The sequence below is a fragment of the Anopheles aquasalis genome, chromosome 3 (assembly GCF_943734665.1).
Source record: "Anopheles aquasalis chromosome 3, idAnoAquaMG_Q_19, whole genome shotgun sequence".
In the NCBI taxonomy this organism is placed as follows: domain Eukaryota; kingdom Metazoa; phylum Arthropoda; class Insecta; order Diptera; family Culicidae; genus Anopheles; species Anopheles aquasalis.
Window position 1 is genome coordinate 31,069,187 of NC_064878.1, and position 12,605 is coordinate 31,081,791.

General features: G+C 39.8%; 2 long non-coding RNA genes across 2 annotated transcripts; one reads left to right on the top strand and one right to left on the bottom strand.

Annotated features, from left to right (window-relative positions):
- LOC126576936 (uncharacterized) lies at positions 1-3,090 on the bottom strand. The gene is made up of 4 exons (XR_007608305.1): positions 2,808-3,090; positions 2,514-2,565; positions 2,353-2,449; positions 1-245 (listed from the first exon to the last, which is right to left on the bottom strand). It is a non-coding gene; the product is annotated as an uncharacterized LOC126576936 (long non-coding RNA).
- Positions 3,091-11,420: 8,330 nt separating this feature from the next.
- LOC126576937 (uncharacterized) lies at positions 11,421-12,158 on the top strand. The gene is made up of 3 exons (XR_007608306.1): positions 11,421-11,703; positions 11,947-11,998; positions 12,063-12,158. It is a non-coding gene; the product is annotated as an uncharacterized LOC126576937 (long non-coding RNA).
- The last annotated feature ends 447 nt before the right edge of the window (positions 12,159-12,605 follow it).

Genomic DNA, 12,605 nt, shown 5'->3' on the forward strand with positions numbered 1-12,605 from the left:
CCACTGCCTCTACCACTTCAGAATCTTGCGATCCCTTCGCCGATTAGTTCATGAGCACATTAGCAACTCAATCCGTCATCATTCCAATGCATCTTAACAACTTACTCGACAATGTCCTGTTGATTGTTCTCAGCTTAAGCTGTTTGGCCAACGACACCTCTCACATCTATGTTGAATGTTATTTATAACTTGAAACCATCTATTACCATTCTGGGTCCAGACGGCATTGCTAAGCTGGGGAAATTCTGGGAAAATAAAGTTCCGATGAACAACGCAATCTGAAAACTTTTTAGGATTCGGTGAATTTCCCTCGACGTAAAGCACACGGATAACAACGTCGATTGAAACTAAGTCGTCCTGTTGATATCAGAATAGTGAAAATGGCGCTTATTTCTCTGGTTCTCAAATGGTACAACGTCTATTCAGTGAGTCAAATGTGCATGTCACGTCTCAAACTATCCAAAATCGGTAGCATGAAAAGGGATTTCGCTGGCAGATTGGCACTGAAGAAGTCTTGGTTATTTGTGATTAATAGTAGGAAGAGATTAACATGGGCACGGGCTAATGTATCAGGGACTGTTCAAAGACTGGATCAAAAATACATCGTCAGATGAGACCAAATCCCAACAACCGTGGCGGCCTGCCCTTACAAGCACTCGGACGACGATGTCAGGAGCCGTGGTGGGGTGGGTGGTAACCCACCCACTATCTTTAATATCCTTAAAGCGACACCACTGACAGAGGTACTCAATAGTAGAGATGAGAGTGGCGATGATTCAGATAATGATGCTCCAAGGCCCCAACGATCAGTTCATAGATTCCTTTTCATACAGGTTGGAAATAATTTAACTATCACTTAGATATATCGAAAACAGCACCACCACTATAATCAATACATCGTTCCAAAAAATACGATCCTTAGGATGTAATTAGCGTGAAACGAATTCAAACTATTTAAAACTAGCAATATTCGGAAGTTGATCGATAAGCTAGATGACCCACTCGAGGCAGCGCCGCTTGAAACAGATAATGGGTTTGAAACGGTAGCGGAGAACAATAACACCCTTCGACTTTCATCTCTCTATTGCTTCTTTTAAACGTGCCTTAATCCGCGACTTCTTCGCCTCTCCATCCTAGTTCTGAACTGTGACACGCGGGGGCTCCGCTTGTCTTTGTCATTCCGTCTTGCTTCCTTCTTGATTCTTTTCCTTCCTTCTTTTGCTTTTTACTTTTACTTTTACTTGTATTTTTATCTCGTTTCTATTTCTTTATGACTATTTTTTCCTCTCTCCATTCTCTCCTTAGTTTTAAGTTATCCTTGTCTAGCTTTAAGCAAACAAGTAGTAAGAAATAAAATTAAAATTAAAAATTAAAAACCACCAAAAAGAGATTGGGGTGGATGAAAGGTCTCATTCGGTTCGTTTAGAGTCTCATTCGGTTCGTTTAGAGTCTTATTCTGTTGTATCGCTGTGCATGAAACATAACATTGATATGATTATTAGTTTTATAACTAGTATTTGCTCCATCTGTTTCAGCATCGGGTAATGACCAATTTTGAAACACTTTCTAACGTCGCTCTAATTACATTTTTAAACGTCGTCTGATCACATAAATACATCGGATCCAAACTAAACCATGCAATAAGTACCCGGAACTTGACCTAATAATTGAAGTGTACTACACCACAGGAAAACCGAAAAAAAACAAAAGTATTGATAATATTTTATCCGGGTGCTCCTCTTATTACCTATGTGCGTCCAACAGCTATTGAAAACTACGGTGCTAGAGTAAAGGATTTTTGGGAAGAGCAGAATGATGGAAGGATGAGAATTTTCACATCTTCAAACGATGATCACACCATGCGGACTGACTGGTCCTTCGGGCTTAGGTTTAATGCCGTGGTTGCAAGAGTCGTCATCCCCTCTCTCGCGCGCGCTTTCTTTATATTCATGATATAAAATAAAATATAAATAATGTGTAAAAGAGACTCAGTAAACTGGCTACCTTAAATAGCTGATTTAGATACCCAGTATGGCTTGGTGGCAATCCACCGATTCATCGGCCATCGAGGATGGCCTTGGGAGAAATTCTCGGACAACAACATCTAAACGACCCTACGAGGGTACAGTCAGGAGATAGCAAATACGGTGCGCGAGATTGATGCGGACAATTTCTATAGTTGCTATTCAGGTGTCTCCATAATGCAAGAGAACTTTGCCACTACTAAAGTATCAACAAGTGCAATAAGCAATAGTTGAATAGTTCCAAATATTATAGCGAGCTCACCAGCTGACTAACGCGAAGGATCATAAGCCACGAGCTAGCTGAAAGGAAATGTATTGTATTTCTTACTTTGTGGCTTACGGTTGTGGAATGTTGTGTTGTGCTTCACGGACTGTTTGCTGTAAGTACTTCGTCCGCAATATTCAGGCATTCGTTTCGTTGATTTCTGTCGGACAAAAAAATAGCATGCTATAAACTCCAAAATTGAAATATTTCATCAATCACAGTACCTCAAGCAGATGAAGATCGGGTTTTAAATATTTCATATGTAATCGACCAAAGCTGAAATAAAAGATCAAAATTATTACAAATTTGCTTCATCAACCATCACAAATCTGTATTACATTACATGCATTGTAGTACAACATCACGACGAACAAGTTAAGTAACGGAACCGAAAATATTGGTTTCTTCGAGGTCGTTCAAGGAAAAGAATAAAATCACAACACAACTGGCCTGTTTAGTGCCTAATTAATGTTTAGCATAGCGGCTTCGCCGGCAAAACACAATTCCGATAAACTCACCTGCCTGATCGTCTGGAAAAGCTGTCTAGTTATATTTTTCACTGGTCCATAAATACTTTCTCAAATTTCACCAAAGCACCACCAGCACACATTCTTCTCCAGAAAAAAAAAAGCCGAAGACCACTAGGTTCAATCTCGTCCATTTTGTCTCTTACTTGTTCCAACACGTTTTCATCGAACACACACACACACTCACGCACGGAACCACGCGTCTGGAGAGAACACTGCAATCTATTTCTCGGAAATAAAATTCGTCCAAAAGGAGGTGCAGTGATTTTGCTAATCACTGCACCTCCCTGCACCACTGCACTGCACTGCACTACACTGTTGGCGAAAATGCACGTATCACCGCTTGGCCTCCGCAGGCAGCGCACTACACAACCTGAAACCGAGACAAACTCTTCGCGACTGCGAGCTCGCCGAGATCGAAAGGCATGGCGTCGTTGGTGCTCTCTTCAGAGCAAGAAATTATCTTGAGCGAAATGTCTTTCAAGTAAGCAAGAGAGAGCGAAAGAGAGTGAGAGAGAGGAATCAACCCAAGGAAATGCGTACCGGCAAAATTGGCGATATTAATTAATGACGCGGTTTTAAAAACTCAAACATGCATTTCCTTTGCTAACTAAACTTCTATTACAAACATGTAACAGCACAACTTGCATCCGCTTTAAAAACGCTTACGTTTTAATTCTTTACTTCGATCGATTCTGGGGGCGATCATCGACGAGGATTCCCAAGAGCACACGACAGAAGCCTTTTCGCTGGAATCGGCGATCGCAAATCTACCCGTAGTGCAAATTGGCCTTGGAATCTTGTGCAGAACGAGTTTGCGTTGGTTTGAACGGACAACAAAGGACTTTGACCAGGCAACTTGTTTATTCGTGTTTCTCTAGAAATGCAGCACAATGCGACTAAAGCGAAGGAAATCCTCGAGAAGCCAAGTTGATTTAAATAAAACTACAGAATGATCCCGTTTTGGGTTCTCGCGCCGAATGATGGTGCATTCGTGAAGGAAGAAGGTTCTTCAACATGTTGTGATATGATGTGGATTTCGATGTTCGTCGCCTGATTTGTCGCCTTCTGATACTATAGATTCTATTTTTAGATATTCGATTTAGATATATGATTAGAGATTAGAGAATTGTGGTTAGAGTGATAATTGTTTTCTTTAAGAACCACAACGTTTCGCTTCGATGCCAAAATCCGACTCATTTCATTCTAATATCGAAAACTTAAACTATGCCCTAACTTCCAACCGATTCCTAATTAGAAACGGACCGTACCCGCTGCGACGCTCGGCCCCCTGGCTTGTTGCCGGGCCGCCACACGACCACCTTCACCGAACGACCGATCGTTCCGGGGCATATTTTGAAGGTGCCGTCATAATTGGTGCTGATTGTTTAGACTGGCTTTCGGCTTGACTGCAGCCTGATTTCGACCGCGAGCGTGTGCGAGCTGATTTCCCTTGAATTTGCTATCGATGAGTTCTGCTGCCTTATTATTGGCTGATGCGTAATTGGTCTGCATCAAACCATTTCTTGCTAACGCATAATGGCAGACTCGAGGGAGAGTTTGATGACTTTTGTTTCGCACAGCACACGATTCTTCAGCCTTTGTTCTCTTCTTAACCATTTTAACGACTTTTCGCTGGATTCTATTGCACACGGTTTTGCTTGCTTGGCCGATTACAGTGCCTTCTGTTGTTCCTTTTGCTTTTCGCTCGTATTGCTATTCGATTGGAGGCTTGTATGGCGCCATTATTAGACTTAGCGTTTACTCCTACAATGAGCATACGAAAACGTGCTCAGGCCGATTTTACGTGTGGTGACTACCTCGGTTGCTTTACGATACCCTACTCCCAGTTAAATTCATAGCCGTTATGGATCTACCAGGTGTATAAACTTAAAACTGCTGTTAGCTTGTAGATGGGCTTACAGACCAAATTGAGGTTTCATCGACATCCCGTACTGTTTTTTGTATTTATTTGACACCTGTTTCCATAAATCAGTGCACATCATAATTTATTCTACACTACAACATATATTTTTTCTTGCTTAATCATGCCTAGTTTTGTGCCTAAAAAAGTGCTTTCGCGGGGAGCTCCATTTTTGTCCTTTAATTAGAAAAAAATGTCGGTCGAATCACATAAAATGCTTATTGAGGCCTCTGGTGATAATTTGGTATTAGAAACCGCTTGCAAAGATTTGTTAAATCGGTTCAAAGATGACCATTTTGACTTGAGTTACAAGAAGCGCGAAAATCCACCCAAAAAGAATAGTACCATGAATTGCAGGTTCTTTTTGGATGAAAATCATACGTAATCGTAAAAAATACTTGCCCAGTAGTTAGGAATTACTTATCCAGCCATTTAAATACGCTTAACCCTCGGTTGGGCACCCGGGTACCCGGGTACCCATTTCAAGTTTCATCGAAAAAATGAATGCCTTCCCGTCAATATTTTTTTACGAAACTCCGGATCCCCAAAGTACAACTCATTTCAAGCCGAATTGGCGTTGAAATTGTTTTGATAACTCATATTTAAAGGTAATTATGGCCCGATGAAATTAACACCCGCCCAGTGGCACCCGGGTACCCGGGTACCCCACACGTTGGCTATACACATGGGCTATGTTTATAAACACAAAACAACACTTTTTATCAACATTTATCAATGTTGACGTGTTTATTAATCGTTAATTAGGTAAACTACAATATTTTGATGAAAAATTAATAACTTTTCAGCTTTTCCATGAGCAATAGGCGAAAAATAATCAACATATTTTGAAACCTTTTATGTGCAATTTAAATTACATATTATTTCTCAAACTGATTAAAAATGGTTCTTATAGTGTAATTTTCTTAACATATGAGTAAATTATATACTAATCTTCATCAAAAAGGGTTTAGACGGCATTTTCGTAGACCACAGTACATCAACTAAAAACATGGTTCACGAAAAATCGTCCCATTTTCTTCACGTTTGTCATAGCCGAATGAAATAAAGTGCAATTGATAACTAAAACCTTTCTCTACCTTATCGTAAAAAATTAAACACGTTATCTCAAACCGTTTTGTCAGAAAAATCAATTCTCATTACTTTCTGAGCGCACCATGTAGCAACTGGTCTGATCTCGTAGCTCAATTGTGCCCAATTAACTTAATTGTTTATGACTCAAAAGTGCCTTATGACAATTCAAAACTGATTTATTCGAAGAAATCAATAATTTTAATAACATATTTGCTGGAAAATTCGATCACTTTACGATCTTATTGCTTGCTTTACGACGTACGCGGTAGAGAATGACCGTACGAAGGGGTATCAATGCGTTGTGTTCATTATTTTTATTGTTTTTATTGGTTTTTGTTATGATTTTTAAAGAAAAATACGTTCCGAAGACTATTAATTTAGTTCTAGAACACCATTTTTATCATAAAACTGATACAAACGATGATACAAGAACATAACAATGCAATGCACATGAGTGGGGTACCCGGGTACCCGGGTGCTCAACGAAGGGGTAAACGCCGGATGCCCAACCGAGGGTTAAGGGGGTCTTCGGTATTTAATTTTTATTTGTGACACATGTTTTTAACATTTTTCCCTGAAAGCTGATCCTTTCAAGAGTATTGTGTAAAAGTTTTGGATCAATCGAGGAAAAACTGACAAAGATCCGAATTTTTGAAAATCCGCGTTTCATACAAGGCTCCATGCAGCCCGCTACTTTGAAGCGCGTTTCCCAAAACCAACGTTTTAAAAGTCGGTGTCCATCATACCGTAAAAACTACTGGGCCGATCGATTTGAAATTTTTAACACATAATCTGTACACTTTTTGCCAGGTAACCCCGTCGAGGGATCATTAAAATTGTTTATACTTTTTTTAAAACAATTCTGTAAAGCTCGTTTTTTTTGGGCAGAATCGCAAAATGCATCACTTTTTCAACTTCAAAAATCTGCCATCGAAAAATCGAAAAATTGGAATATCAACAAAAACTCTCCGGGGCTACCTAGATAAACTTATAATCTTTCTAACGAATATCGATTTGTATTTTTCTGATGACCCGTCACGCAGCTACGATGGGCACCAGAAAAAGTATCTTTTCGTCGACACGCCTACCAAAATTTGATGCCATGGAATAGTTTGTTCATGAAAGTTGCTCAAAACTATATCAAATATCCCTCAAAAGTTATAGATTAATATGCCATTTATTTGCATAAATAAAGTTGAATGGTTACGTCACACAAAATCGTCAAAAAGGGCCTTTTTTTGGTCCGAAAATACCGAAGGGGGGACTTAAAGCGGCCCATAGACGTTCAAATTTATTTTTCAATACTTGCATGCAAGTTGATTGACACCAATATATTTATCGTGTGTGGGCTACATTGAAGCTTGTGTCAAAAAAGTTGAAGATTTTCAGCCAGCTGAAAATATATTGATGAGGCTGAATAATTGCGTCGTCTGTGGGCCACATTAACGAACACGATGCGTCTGTGACCCTGATTGATGAAACATTAAGGACTAGGTCAATTTATGCCCACATATGAGCAATAAAAATAAAATGACAGTTCGACGCAATTCTTGCATCCAAAACATTGATAAATAAAATTGAGCGTCTATGGGCCGGTTAAGAGCCATGGAAAGGTTCAAACAGCTTGAACATCGGTACCCCATGAATTGCATATCGTTCAATTCAAAAGCTACATTAAAAAGATGGAGCTACGCCAAAACACATGCGAATTCTTGCTTGTTAGGCAAAAATGCAAGTCGTTCCGGATTCTTGTAGTGCCTTTCAATGAAAAGTGGATACATTTTGAGCATCTAGAATGAAAAAAAAAATCGTTAATAGATCCTGGCCAACCATCATCTTCTACCATAAACATACGGCTCGTCCGTCCTTATATATGTAAAAAAAAAAAAAAAATCATCTTCTACCGCAAGACCAAATCGCTTTGAACGCAAGGCAATGCTGTGTACTTGGTGCGATCAGATGAGTGTCGTCTTTTATGAGGTGTTGTAGTCTTGTGAAACTGTTAGAGCACCAGCCAATAATCAAAATATAACGTGCGTTGCGTGAAATAAGGCCGGTTTATGATCAAAGACATGAGAGGTTGATATTCCAGCATGACAACTGGGCACACTCATCAAAAATGGTCCATAATTATTTGAATTCAGTAAACTGGGCGGTTCTACCTTCCCCCGCTAATTAACTGGACCTGGACTATTCAAAATATCACCACTTTTCGACAATCGGTCACGCGCTGGCCGAGCAGCACTTCGATTTATATGAAGTTGTCGGAAATGACATGACGGGTGGTTTGTGTCGCTAAATGAACAATTCTTTTGGCGTGGTAGACACAAATTGCCCACAAGATAGGAAAAATGTGTAGCTAGCAAGGAAAAATACTTTTAAAAAAATATCTTTTGGTTTTCTATTTAAAAAAAATGTTTTCATCGACCAAAAAGAAGCAGTTTTAAGGTTCTACACCTGGCATTCTAAATCTATGGATCTGATAAGCTTTATTATATTACTGAACATATTAGACTATACCTATCCTACGTCCAAAGGCATCTTCACTATTTTCACATTATGTTGGTTTCGTATGCACATTCTACAAGAGCAACTCATACAGCTTTTTAAAGGAGGAATTGTTGGCGGACTTGTTGGCGGACTTGTTGATGAGCTTGTTGGTGGGCTAGTTGGTGGATCAGTTGGTGGGTCGGTTGGTGGATCGGTTAGTGGGTCGCACCAAGAAATGAAAGCAGACCCACATTTATACCAAAATCTGACAGCTGCTTCCATTTTCACCCTCCAGCTAAACAAATATTCTTGGCAAATATGTTTCAATATGTAGGTTCCATTCCTAGGGCTGGGAGTTTTCTATTCATTTTAGGTGAATGAACTTTCCAACGAAAAATGTTGAAATTAAATGGTCAAAAGGTGGTTCAAAGGTGTGTTCAAAAAGTATCGCGAATTTTGTGTTTTTTCAAAAATCCGACATTGATGGATCGATGCACCAACAAATATTTGTATTATTGAGTATGTTTAACATTGAGCGTTCGAAGAGAACCAACGTTGAATTTGGTGTAGGGCAAAAGTTCAAACATTACACAGGAATTGGTCAGTTCAATTCGGCCGTGCGTTTGCGTCATAGTTGTTCAACTGTATTGGAACCAAATAGTACCACGCACCCACGCAGTATTGGAAGATATCAGTAAGGTTGTCAGTATCTCTCTTCTTGATTGTTGGTAGCACTGCCAGTTCGAGAAAGATACCTACTTTGGAAATACCTTCTGCATTATGTTTAACACGTAAGTAAAGAACATCGTCTTGTTATGATATATTTCATTAAGCAATAAGTCTTCGAATGAGTCGGAAGCATTTCGAAAACAAACTGATTCTCACAAGCACGGTTTTTTTTCTTAAATTGGCTCCTTTAAAAAAAATATCTGTCACAAACAACCGCATGCCTTTCATATTCCACATCGCGGTTCGTTACATAGCAAATGCTCGGGTAAAATTCACTGAAAACTGTCAGAAGCAGTGTGAATACAGTGGAAAACATTCATACTAGCCATGATGTTTTCATTTTGATTAATTGAATTCATTTTGATTAATGATGTAGAACATGTTCATAAGCAAATATTAGTCACTACTACTATTTCGCGAATTACTGGCAAATGAGCACGATGGCGATGATGGACAATGGTCATGAAGATGATGATGATGATTCAGCTCATCTAAGGACAGACAGTTTTTCGTCTTACCATATGGATCAACAAGAGCCATTCCTAATGCTTCGATATACAAGCGACGACGAATATTATGGGGTTTGTTTAAAATTTTCAGTCAGTATACAATTTGACGAACGTATTAAATGCATTCAATGCTCACGTATAGCATATTAGAGAACAAAGCCATTTCCCAACGATTTATTTTTCGTTTGCAAGTAAAGATTCTAACCATTTGGTCCATGATGCCAATCACTCCTTTAGTTCTCTTGTAAGTTCTCAATTATGTTTAGTTATTTCGTTTTTAAATTATTATTTATGCTCACAGCTTTATAGCACATGCTCGAAAAAGTAACAAATTGGTAGTGACGAGGGATATACGGCAACATAATGTAGTAATTTGTGGTCTTACACAGCTTCGGTAGAATATATTAGCTTTGTACGCATATCAATCGAGGCTAATAGAATTGCTTCCCTATTTTCACGAAAGGTGTCCAAAGTCATGTGAGCTTTATTCAATTCTTCATTCAAATGATATGAAGTAAAAAAGAAATGTTGCATGTTACATTTTTATCACATATTCCTACCGATAAATCCAAAACAATACGTGGTCGTAAGATGCTTTTAGGAAGCGATGTTTCGATCACGACCAATCTAAATTTGTGTATTGTATGCATACCAACAACTGAAACGCGCCACTGCTTAAGTCAACATATTTAAACGCTAGGCCGTCTCGCTCTTTTATCACGTTATGTAAAACAGCATAGCGATACTTTGTTAGTCACTACAATATCCGCTGATTTCAAATTAAGAGGTTGGATCGATTTTGGACTCAGAACCCATCGTTACTCTTTAACCGCCTGCTCCGAGTTGGCGATAGCTTCCGGATGCTCGCCAACCCCGGATACCAGGCTGGCCCGAAAAAAACCTTCGTCTTGATAGTCCACCCCCTTTGAAGGGGAAGACCCTTCACCGGAACATAATCGTTCGCGTTGAGGTTCTTAAAGAAAACAATTATCACTCTAACCACAATTCTCTAATCTCTAATCACATATCTAAATCGAATATCTAAAACTAGAATCTATAGTATCAGAAGGCGACAAATCAGGCGACGAACATCGAAATCCACATCATATCACAACATGTTGAAGAACCTTCTTCCTTCACGAATGCACCATCATTCGGCGCGAGAACCCAAAACGGGATCATTCTGTAGTTTTATTTAAATCAACTTGGCTTCTCGAGGATTTCCTTCGCTTTAGTCGCATTGTGCTGCATTTCTAGAGAAACACGAATAAACAAGTTGCCTGGTCAAAGTCCTTTGTTGTCCGTTCAAACCAACGCAAACTCGTTCTGCACAAGATTCCAAGGCCAATTTGCACTACGGGTAGATTTGCGATCGCCGATTCCAGCGAAAAGGCTTCTGTCGTGTGCTCTTGGGAATCCTCGTCGATGATCGCCCCCAGAATCGATCGAAGTAAAGAATTAAAACGTAAGCGTTTTTAAAGCGGATGCAAGTTGTGCTGTTACATGTTTGTAATAGAAGTTTAGTTAGCAAAGGAAATGCATGTTTGAGTTTTTAAAACCGCGTCATTAATTAATATCGCCAATTTTGCCGGTACGCATTTCCTTGGGTTGATTCCTCTCTCTCACTCTCTTTCGCTCTCTCTTGCTTACTTGAAAGACATTTCGCTCAAGATAATTTCTTGCTCTGAAGAGAGCACCAACGACGCCATGCCTTTCGATCTCGGCGAGCTCGCAGTCGCGAAGAGTTTGTCTCGGTTTCAGGTTGTGTAGTGCGCTGCCTGCGGAGGCCAAGCGGTGATACGTGCATTTTCGCCAACAGTGTAGTGCAGTGCAGTGCAGTGGTGCAGGGAGGTGCAGTGATTAGCAAAATCACTGCACCTCCTTTTGGACGAATTTTATTTCCGAGAAATAGATTGCAGTGTTCTCTCCAGACGCGTGGTTCCGTGCGTGAGTGTGTGTGTGTGTTCGATGAAAACGTGTTGGAACAAGTAAGAGACAAAATGGACGAGATTGAACCTAGTGGTCTTCGGCTTTTTTTTTTCTGGAGAAGAATGTGTGCTGGTGGTGCTTTGGTGAAATTTGAGAAAGTATTTATGGACCAGTGAAAAATATAACTAGACAGCTTTTCCAGACGATCAGGCAGGTGAGTTTATCGGAATTGTCTTTTGCCGGCGAAGCCGCTATGCTAAACATTAATTAGGCACTAAACAGGCCAGTTGTGTTGTGATTTTATTCTTTTCCTTGAACGACCTCGAAGAAACCAATATTTTCGGTTCCGTATCTTAACTTCGTTCGTCGTGATGTTGTACTACAATGCATGTAATGTAATACAGATTTGTGATGGTTGATGAAGCAAATTTGTAATAATTTTGATCTTTTATTTCAGCTTTGGTCGATTACATATGAAATATTTAAAACCCGATCTTCATCTGCTTGAGGTACTGTGATTGATGAAATATTTCAATTTTGGAGTTTATAGCATGCTATTTTTTTGTCCGACAGAAATCAACGAAACGAATGCCTGAATATTGCGGACGAAGTACTTACAGCAAACAGTCCGTGAAGCCACAACACAACATTCCACAACCGTAAGCCACAAAGTAAGAAATACAATACATTTCCTTGCAGACAGGCCGATGTGCCTGATCCTTTACGCTAGATCCAGCTGGTGGTCGTAAGGAAGTCTTTGACGAAGCCAGGTAGACATACCGGTTGACCAGGCGTGAACTGGTGCCTTTTTCCGGTTCTTGATCCGACTCAAACTGTAGCTTCCCTTACTCGTGAGCACAACTGCTCAGAACGTCCTCACATCCTTTTGCTTTTTACGAGTTCATTCTGGCAGAGGCAGAGTTCCTTTTGTGTCACCGCGCCACGAGGGTCGGGTGTCGAGTGTCAGCATATGATTTGCCTGTGTTTTACTGGATATGGCTATTCTATATATGATAAAGGTCATCCTATGACGATCGATGGCTCTACCTTTTCTCTCTACCATAAAAAAGAGCTTCATTTTCTGTACCAGCATCTAGTTTAAAATTGATCGATGGT